At 46.7% G+C, this 10000-nt stretch overlaps 1 protein-coding gene across 1 annotated transcript in view; it reads right to left on the bottom strand.

The window, feature by feature from the left end:
• kdm6ba (lysine (K)-specific demethylase 6B, a) overlaps nt 1–10000 on the bottom strand; it is a 92279-nt gene that overhangs the window by 20444 nt on the left and 61835 nt on the right. Inside the window, exon 5 of the mRNA XM_042710390.1 lies at nt 8586–8661. The gene's annotated coding sequence lies outside the window, so the exon portion shown is untranslated. The remainder of the gene's footprint in view (nt 1–8585; nt 8662–10000) is intronic.

Genomic DNA, 10000 nt, shown 5'->3' with positions numbered 1-10000 from the left:
ATTGGAAGCTAATGTGAGAGCTAAGAACATCCTGATCTCTCGCACATCTCTCTCTCTCTCTTTCTCTCTCTACAGCCACCACAGCACAGAGAGAGGAAGCAGAGGAACCACCCCTGTTTCTCACACAATGGGGAGACAGGGTGTGTGTGTGCGTGGGTGTGTGTGTGTGTGGAGTAAAGGGGCGTTTGTGTGTGAGAGAAGACAGCAGTCTGTGCTAGTCTGTGAGGGCAAAGGGCGAGTGTGTATGTGTGTGTGTGTGTGTGTGTGCGCGTACTATGTGTGTGTAGAAAAGGGGTGATTGTGTGTGTGAGAGCAGAGTCTTTGGAAGGAAAGTGGTGTGTGTGTGTGTGTGTGTGTGTGTGAGCAGAGTCTTTGGAAGGAAAGTGGTGTGTGTGTGTGTGTGTGTGTGTGTGTGTGTGTGTGTGTGTGTGTGTTTAGCACTAAAAGGGGGTGGGGGATGGCTGAATAAACAACAGTCTCCACTGTGGCAGGAAGGCATCCCAGTTTGGGAACCAACTCTCACACGTGAAACAAGTGATAGAGGAAACAGAGAGAGAGAGAGAGAGATACATACTCATATACTGTATATGATCACTTTCCCAAAAGTATACAATAACTAAGACAACATTCAACTCTCAGAACAATGCCAACAGATAGATGAACAGACAAAGAGAGAGAGAAAATAGAGGAGGTGTGATAACAGGATGGAGAGAGAGAGAGAGAGAGAGAGAGAGAGAGAGAGAGGCCTTCTAACTTGTTCACTTCTCTATCCGTGTTTCTGATTGACATGCTGACAGTGACAGAGCGTTTGGCGGCCATCTTTGCTGCTCTGTTTTTGTCCCCCGGGGGTTGGGGAGGGGGCGTTGCCAGGGAAACCCCTCTCCGCCCACAGCATGTGTCACACGCGGGGCAAGAGGGCATCCCCGAAATGCCGCATGCTCATGTGCGACCAGGTGTGTGTGTGTGTGTGTGTGTGTGTGTGTGGAGGGGGGCATGGGAATTCCTCCGTTTGTGTCTTTACTGTTAGTACGAAGCACAAGTGTTTGGCCCGAGAAACAAACAGGATGTCGTGGAGATAGGCAGGGGATTTTCACTAGAACAGCAGACAACCAGCTGACAAATTCACTCATGGCTGTGTGTGTGTGTGTGTGTGTGTGTGTGTGTGTGTGTGTGTGTGTGTGTGTGTGTCGAGAGAAAGTGTGGATGTGTTACCATTTAAAAGTTATTTGCTCTTGGAACTATTCTGCGTGACTACATCAAGGAGATCTTTTATAGAGTTAAGTATAGCTATGCTAAGCTAAAAATATTCAACCGACTTAAGATCAAAAGAAATCGGTATAGTCACATGACCCAGTCTACATGATGACATGTTCGCGGTTGAGGAACATGAGTCATGTGAGGCAAATCCATCGGCGGTTTACAAAAAACACACAAACACGATTTCCTTTGCCAGCAGACCTCATTTATCGTAACCACACACACTCTCGCCAAAACACACGCCCGGCAATGCTTCATAGTTCGTATTGATCCTCGCCGAAACAAAAAGTCCCCCAATACCGCCCCCTCTTCAATGTTGTTGTCGTCTAATTACCGCCGCTTACAAAAATCCCCCCTGACGACAATCATCAAAGGACTGTTCTGGTCACCCTCATCTGTAGTCACGGTAATTCGTTTGAGTGACGCGGGTCGGGGGCGTCTTCAATCAAGCTGAACCAGCAAGGGTTACGGAAACACAGCCAGGTGACACACACACACACACACACACATACGCAGAGGCCCATCTGTAACTTCCCTCACATCCACATCCACACACACACACACACACCTATCTATGTATATCTCCACTAAACATACGTTCCAAACCATGTTCTTCTGACTGATTGTGATTGTTGATTATGATAGTGGTGGTGGTAACAACAACCACAAGGATGACGATTATGATGCCACCAGCATGGCGTTGCCATGGAGATCATCTATCCAACAACACCAGTGGAACAAGGTAAAATATTACAACAATCCGAACCTTCTACGACGCCAACAAGAGAGAGCGTAGTTCTAAAATTAGAACACCACTTGCATGTGTGTGTTTTGCGTTAGAAGTGTACACACACACACACACACACACACACACACACACACAGATAGAGTGAGAGGGATAGAGAGATTAATGTATTAGATGAAGGTAAAGACAGAAGAGAAAATAGAAGAGCAAAAAGAAATGAGAGAGTGGGACAGAGAGAAAGACAAAGTGTGTGTGTATGAGAGAGAGAGAGAAAGTGTGTGTGTGAGAGAGAAAGAGAGAGTATGTGTGTGAGAGAAAGAGAGAGAGAAAGTGTGTGTGTGAGAGAGAGAGAACGTGTGTCTGTGTGTGAGAGAGAGAGAAAGAGTGTGTGTGTGAGAGAGAGAGAAAGTGTGTGTGTGAGAGAGAGAGAACGTGTGTCTGTGTGTGAGAGAGAGAGAAAGTGTGTGTGTGAGAGAGAGAGAAAGTGTGTGTGTGATAAGTGCAAGTCTGGCAGATAGCGTCAGCTGGGAGGCGGGCGGGTGATGCGAGGTGATATCCACGAGCACTTGGCTCGTCAGAACATTCCGGAGAGAGAGAGAGAGAGCCTGGCGGAAGGACCCTGTGGGTGAGTGTCCATGTTGCCGCGGTTACATAACAGGACCCAGATAGGGATCCTGCCAGGAGAGGAAACGTCAGAGAGGAGCTGAACACGTCTGTTCCCTCAGAGTGTGTGTGTGTGTGTGTGTGTGTGTGTGTGTGTGTAATCACTCAATCAATTGTGTTCTTTAATTCCTCCCACTTTACACACACACACACACACGAGGAATGTAGCCTCCCCCCTGATGAGGGTCATTTAGGGATACACATCCTCAAGAGTGGCAGTGGAGTAGAGTGTGTGTGTGTGTGTGTGTGTGTGTGTGTGTGTGTGTGTGTGTGTGTTTTTTTATGTCATGTTTCATGACGCTGTTGTTATCTCCGCTCATTATGTTTTACCTCACATTTAGTGCTGTGTGTGTGTGTGTGTGTGTGTGTGTGTGTGTGTGTGTGTGTGTGTAAATGCTATCAGCCATCAAGCCTGCTGTTCCTGAACTCAGTAAAGCGTTCCAAACGCAAACACAGGTCGCTATGGAGACTTGCCAGAACATCCAGTAACGACACCACAGCACTGAACACACACACACACACACACACACACACACACACACACACACAATGTTCAGATACTTTGTACCTCAGTTTGAGATACAGGCATAAGCTGATGTCTGTGATAACAGTTACCAGTAGGTTATGGGTATGTGTTAATGAATAGGTTAAAACACACACACACACACACACACACAGAATTACCCAAGGCGCCCTATGGTCAGAAAGCGTTTTTTTACTGCTTTTACAAACATGCACACACACACACACACACACACACACACACACACACACACACACACACACAATTATGAAGGTCACATTCATTTTCAAGGATGACAATTGTGCTTGCCCACAAGCCACTGATTTACAAGAAGAGACTGCAGGCACACACACAGACAGACACCCAGGCAGACAGACAAAAACCCAGTGACTCAAGGGCAAAACTGACACACACACACAAACATACAGAGAGAGACATCAGACCCAGACCAAATGAAAACATACAGACAAACACATAGATAAACACAGCTAGATACATACTAAAGCTACAGATAGATACATACAGCTAAAGCATATTCCCATGTAGGATACATAAGTACACTTTGACTCACTCACACACACTTTGACTCACACACACAGACACACACTTTGACTCACACACACACACTGACTCACACACACACTTTGACACACACACACACACACAAACACACACACTTTGACACACACACACACAGAGAGCTGCAGGCCAAGCATGTGACACACAAAAGCAGAACAAAGAGAGCATCACTGAGTGAGGACAGGAAGATGACATCACACACAGGAAGTGGGCCACCAAAATTGAGTCTGGGGGGTATGCAAGCGTTTGTGTGTGAGTCTGAGTGTGTGTGTGTGTGTGTGTGTGTGTGTGTGTGTGTGTGTGTGTGTGTGCTTAGGGAACTACAGACATTTCCTGTTCTGTGTGGGAGTACACTTGAATGTTGAATGTGTGTGTGCGTGTGGATATGTGTGAAAGAGAAAGAGGATGTTCACATCCATGAAAGAGGACTCTGTCCTATTCCTGTGTGTTTGGCCAAGTCGACCAAACAGCAAAGCCTATTCCCCTCATCAGCAGGAAGTGATGTCGTCCGTGATAACACGTCACTGGAAACAACTGGGGTTGGGGGCGGTTCCACTCGTCACTGGGTGCCAAGAGTGTCTTCATAGACAGAGGAGGAATCCCTCACCAAAATGTAGCATGCTTAAAAACACTCCAGACACACACACACACACGTGTGCTGTGAACAACACTGGACACCTTTCTCTGTGATGATGACAATAGAGAGCTTTTGGGAAATGTAGTTCTAAACAGTAGACGTCAAAGTATGTGTATAGTTATTAACAACCTCTCTCTCTCTGTGGGGTGTATGTGTGTGTGTGTGTGTCATAAATGAAGCACAACAGTGTTCACCACTGTGACGGATGTGACCACCTATAAGTACATGCACCTAATTGCTGAGTAACTACTTGACCCCTCCTTTCTTTTCTCCATCCATCCATCCATCCCTCCCTCCTCTCTTCCCTCTTTCTCTCTGCCCCATGCTAACAGCTCTGAAGAGGTTATTCTGCCTTTTATTTCCCAGAACTCCAACAGAACTATCTGAAGGGCAGAGCTGAACATCATGTATCTCACACACACACACACACACACACACACACACACACACACAGCACCAAAACATCCTCCTCTAATTCAGAGATAAAAACCTCTCAACCCTAAATTCCCCCTCCCACAGCCTCCACAGTTGCTGTGTCCCTTGCTTCACAGAACACAGACACACACACTACACAGACACACACACACACACACATACACACACACACACAAACACAAACGCAGAAGTGATGAACACATTACTCAAACATTCAAGATGAGGGAAAACAACTACAGAGTGAAAAAAGAAGCCCCCATCACAACAGATGATGAGTACTTCTCACAAAGCCTCGGTTTCCTAGACAACAATTGTCATGGCAGCAAGCGCTTTTTCTTGGGCTACAGGAAGTGAAGTGGGACATCAGCTGTGAAAGGTCTTTTTGACCCAGCGAGTTTTAAAGATGATCGGGAAAACATCCCCAACCTCAGATAGCTGGGCTAGACTCACTGCAGTGAAGCTTACAGACCTGCTGCTGTCTGTGTAAATATTTTGGCTTTTGGAGTTTGTTATGTGTGTGTGTGTGTGTGTGTGTGTGTGTGTGTGTGTGTGTGTGTGTGTGTTGAAATGTTCCTTGATTCTGGAAACAATCCCTTGCTGTGTGTGTGTGTCTCTCTCACTCAGTGTGACGCACTTCGGCACATAATCGTGTCTGCTTACGTCCTGTCCTAGACTGAGCTCACACATACACACACACACACACACACACACACACACACACACTACTGTTGAATCACTCTCAAACACATCACGATCTCCTCACATCTCTTTTTAGTATGTCCTCCTCTCTCCGTCCTCTCCCTCTATTCCAGGTCCTTCTACTCTGAATCATGATCCCTCCCTCCCTCCCTCCCTCCCTGCCTTCCTCTCTCTCTCTCTCTCTCTCTGGTTTAGATCCGTCATCTCTGCCTCTCCCTTTCCCTCTCTCTCTTCCCGAAACTCTGCCAAGTGATGAGGTCATATAACCCAAAAAAGTGTCAAAGAAAGCAGACCTGAAACACAGTGGAGAATGAATTCCTTTCCTGTGTGTGTGTGTGTGTGTGTGTGTGTGTGTGTGTGTGTGAGTGAGAGAGAGAGAGAGAGACGCGGTGTGCGTAGTGTTACTGTGATTCACAATCGCCCCATTGTACACCACTGTGTTTAATACTTGCTACTACCTTGCCGATACCTACATGGTCATGGGATATGTAGCACAGGACCAATAACATAACACTCTCTCACACACAAACACACACACACACACACACACACACAAACAAGCGCCACCTATTTTTGTATATTTATCTGGGGTACCCAGCATCTCCCTATTCTGACCTTAAGTTTGGGCCTGGCCCTTGGCCTCACAGCCTGTGGTGGAATTTCACACTATGGTAACACCTCCCTGTCTCCCTCTCACACACACACACACACACACACACACACACACAAACAAACCCTATGCACACGTTCTCCTCGCGGTCCCATGTCCCCTGACACACACACAGACCCTACACACCTCCGCCATTTTCCTTACATCCCTGACACACACACACCTTCTCCACGCTGCCTTATGCTCCCTGACTGACACACACACACACACACACACACTTCACATACAACCTCACATTCCCTTTCTCCACTCTGCCTTCTGTTCTATGAATCACACACACACACACCCCCTTCACACATAATACTACACACACACCTTCACCCCTCTTTTTCCTTCTGTTATGACACATACACACACCTCCCTCAAATCCCTACACACACCTTCTTCACTCAGCCTTCTGTGACCCTCTCTCACACACACACACACACAAACAGTTCCCCTAACACACCCACACGCGACTCAAATGCCCCGCTTCATGTCACCCTTTCTCAGTGTCATTACATCCCACTAGTTTCCCCTGTGTTTCACAATCATGAAAAAAAACACATTAATAATCTATTAATCATCATAACAGAACTTTCCGTAAGGTCACTGTTCCTCCTAAGAAAAGCTCGTCAGAAATGTGACTGAGAAACGAGACTTATCAGCACGGTTCCTTTTCTCTTCCACCCCCTCTCCCCTTCATAGCTTAATCTCTACTCACTAGGAGCAGATTTCACAGAGCCAGGAAGCCTACTGACCTATAATAGCCTACCCAGCTATTATCCAGCCACACCTTGAACACACCTTCTACATACCACCTACGAGAAAACACACCCTGCGCCTAACACACACACAGAGAGAGCTGTCACCTGTTAGCTGGACATCAAATCAATTTCACACTAGTACTCTGAGGACATCTATCAAATTGAAATCCCCGAGCTGACAAACACACACACATCTCTTCCTTACCAAAACGCTCGCCAACCTACCACACACAAACAACTGGCAAAAACTGCAGACCCCCCCCCCTCCCCCCAACAAACAGAAATAGCAACACTTAAATAAAAATAACACTTTAATCCTTCGCGCTATTTGGGTGCATGTTGCTTTAACGGGACTTTTCCGTCACGGAGCTGAGGCGGCGATTGTTCATTCACTCAAATTTTGATCACGGGAACACCGGGGGCGGGTGATTCAAAAGCTCCCTGACTGAACGGCGCGATGATGGCAAAAAGAGGAGATTTTTCGTCACACACACGCAGACTTTTTCCAAAAAATGTACATCCCCAACGCCTCACCACTTCAAAGGAACACACTGGTTGCCATGTTAATCACTCTAATTGATCGGAAGTCGACGTTCAAAGAGTTCTTCCGACCACATGCCGGCAAGCCACGACGCTATTTACTCACAACAAGGGACGTTTATGGTGGCCCAATAAAATGCAGACGAAGCAAACAAGAGCCTATGAAGTTCACCCATGCGTGGCCAAACAAACCCGAGTCACCTTCAAATGCGATTGGTGAACGTTTTATATCTGATAATAATTACGAGATTGTAGATATTTCCATTACAAAAAAATAAAATGAAGCGTGTTATTTTTAAGATCAGTGGGTTCCAAGAAAACTGCACACAGGGCGGGTTCAGAAATACCCCACCCCCACATGTCCATGAGGCAAGACGATGCAAATTATTTCTTTTCAGACCGCCCCATTGTGTGTATGTGTGTGAGGAAGGGGGCGCAGGCTGACTAAAGGCAATCCATTCACTTAATGCGACTGCCTCCCCGGCACCAACCCAGCCCATCCCCGCTCCTACCCCTGTCCTCGGCCGTAGACAAAGGCGCAGGATCGCCTTACACAAGCACCTCCTCCACCCGCCTCCTACGGGTACACGTGGGAAGCGCGTATTTGAAGTGCCGAACTGGAAATAGTGGACTAGCAAGGGAGCTTTAAATACCATATCGCTGCTGTAGCCTACGATGGCATGCGATCACATTCTAGACATGTTGTTCAAGACTGTAGACAAAGGCACGGACCATTCAAAATGAACGTATTAACCTACTGAACACACTTACATTTACAGGAGGTTATTAACCTACACTGAAGCTGCATACATTGGGAAGGAGGACCTCTCCAGCGCGTAGCGGCAATAAAAGGGTTAACACAACAGCGTGAACTGACTACATTTCCGGATTCATACAGCTTCCTATGAATGTTACTACTACTATTACTATTCATTCGGTAACTGTTTTATTACAACTCGTTCAATGAATGAATGGCTTCAATCCACCCCCCCCCCTAAAAAAAAACCAATTCCGTTTCGGGTTGAACACCAGAAAGACACATTAATAGCACGTCCCTATTTTAGTTAAATATAAAAGAAGAGAATGCTTACCTTTTAGTCCTAAGTGAAAACACGTTTTGAAGGAACTTCTGTGTCCTGGTTGGCCCCTTCCTCAAAAATCTGTTGACTGAAAATAAAAGACCGAATCTTAATTCTACTGTAGTTACAATGTCACAACACGACGCCGACAAAAGCATTTGTGGACACATTTAGGTTCGCCGATTTCAATGACCCGATCAGACGAACGCGAATGAATCATTGCTGGGTGATCGAATAAAAACATTTTGTAAATACGCTTGCATTTCACCTTGCCGAAGGGTTCAGCAGCTTATCAACACAATGTTAACGTTTCGAGCAGCCTTTGTAGACTACCTCGAAGAAAAGCTGCCGTTAACAACAAAAAAGACGTTAAACTCCCAGAAATGGTAATCCAACATAAGACTCCAGTTTATACCGGTGGTTTCGTTGTCCTGCGTTCCTCAACTTCCAGGCTCCGAGAGTTTTTCCTCGCCAGCCAATATCCCAGCTTGTCCGGGCGAATATCCTACTGACTGAGCAGTGTAGCCTAGCCTACTATATTCCAAATCGTCCTCTTTGTGATGGTCCTCTTTCTTACAATTGAGCGAATAAAGGAACACACCGCATACAATCCAACAGTTAGCTAGCAGTATTGTTGTTGACGTTCAGTCAGTCCTTTTTCTCTCATACATTGCGGGTCTTGTTCTCGCTCCCGTAGGCAGGGATCGAATTGCGCTGTTCTGCTCTGTGTTTTAAAGGGACACACCGCCTGGCTCTGCGCGCAACCTATGATGCTATCGCTCCACACACACACACACACCAACACGCTGGCTCTGGTTCCACCGCTCCGCCCCTAAGCCCCGCACGCTGACGTCACCGCACGGCCCCGGAATTCCCTGACAGCGCAAACTGGCACCGACTCTAGCTCCATACCGGGACCGCTTCTCTCGGGCCCCCTCTCTTTCCAAAAGGTGAGCTCGTGACTCGGTTAGCCTACCCGCCGGTCACTCGGGACAACAGTTCCGTCCGTTGGACTATTTTTAATCTGCGTTGGACTCGGTAGCCTAATCACGCTGCCTAGGGTACAGTTGCAATGATAATTTAGACCTGTTAATGTTTGCAAGTACAACACCGCGTCCGTGTTTATTAAAAAGGGTTAACCCTTACAAGCTGGGTTGACAAATCATCTGCAAAGTGTTCACATGGCAAAACATGAAACACATTTAATTTAAGTCTAATTTAAGACTAGTGCATTTTTAGACATTGAACTTTCTTTAACCTCGTCGCCAAGTGCTTTGGGAAGCCGAAACAAACGGAGAAAAACATCAGCCTTCAACTCACAGCTGAATCACGACCGTGAGCTCAGCAAAGGTGTAGTGTGTCAGTATGGTAAGTATCGCCATCGAATCTGTTCTCAATTACCCCCGAATCCACTCCCCCCCCCCCCC

This window comes from Clupea harengus, chromosome 18 (assembly GCF_900700415.2).
Source record: "Clupea harengus chromosome 18, Ch_v2.0.2, whole genome shotgun sequence".
Lineage (NCBI taxonomy): Eukaryota > Metazoa > Chordata > Actinopteri > Clupeiformes > Clupeidae > Clupea > Clupea harengus.
Note: the sequence above shows the minus strand (reverse complement) of the source record. Positions and strands in the feature narration are given on the sequence as shown.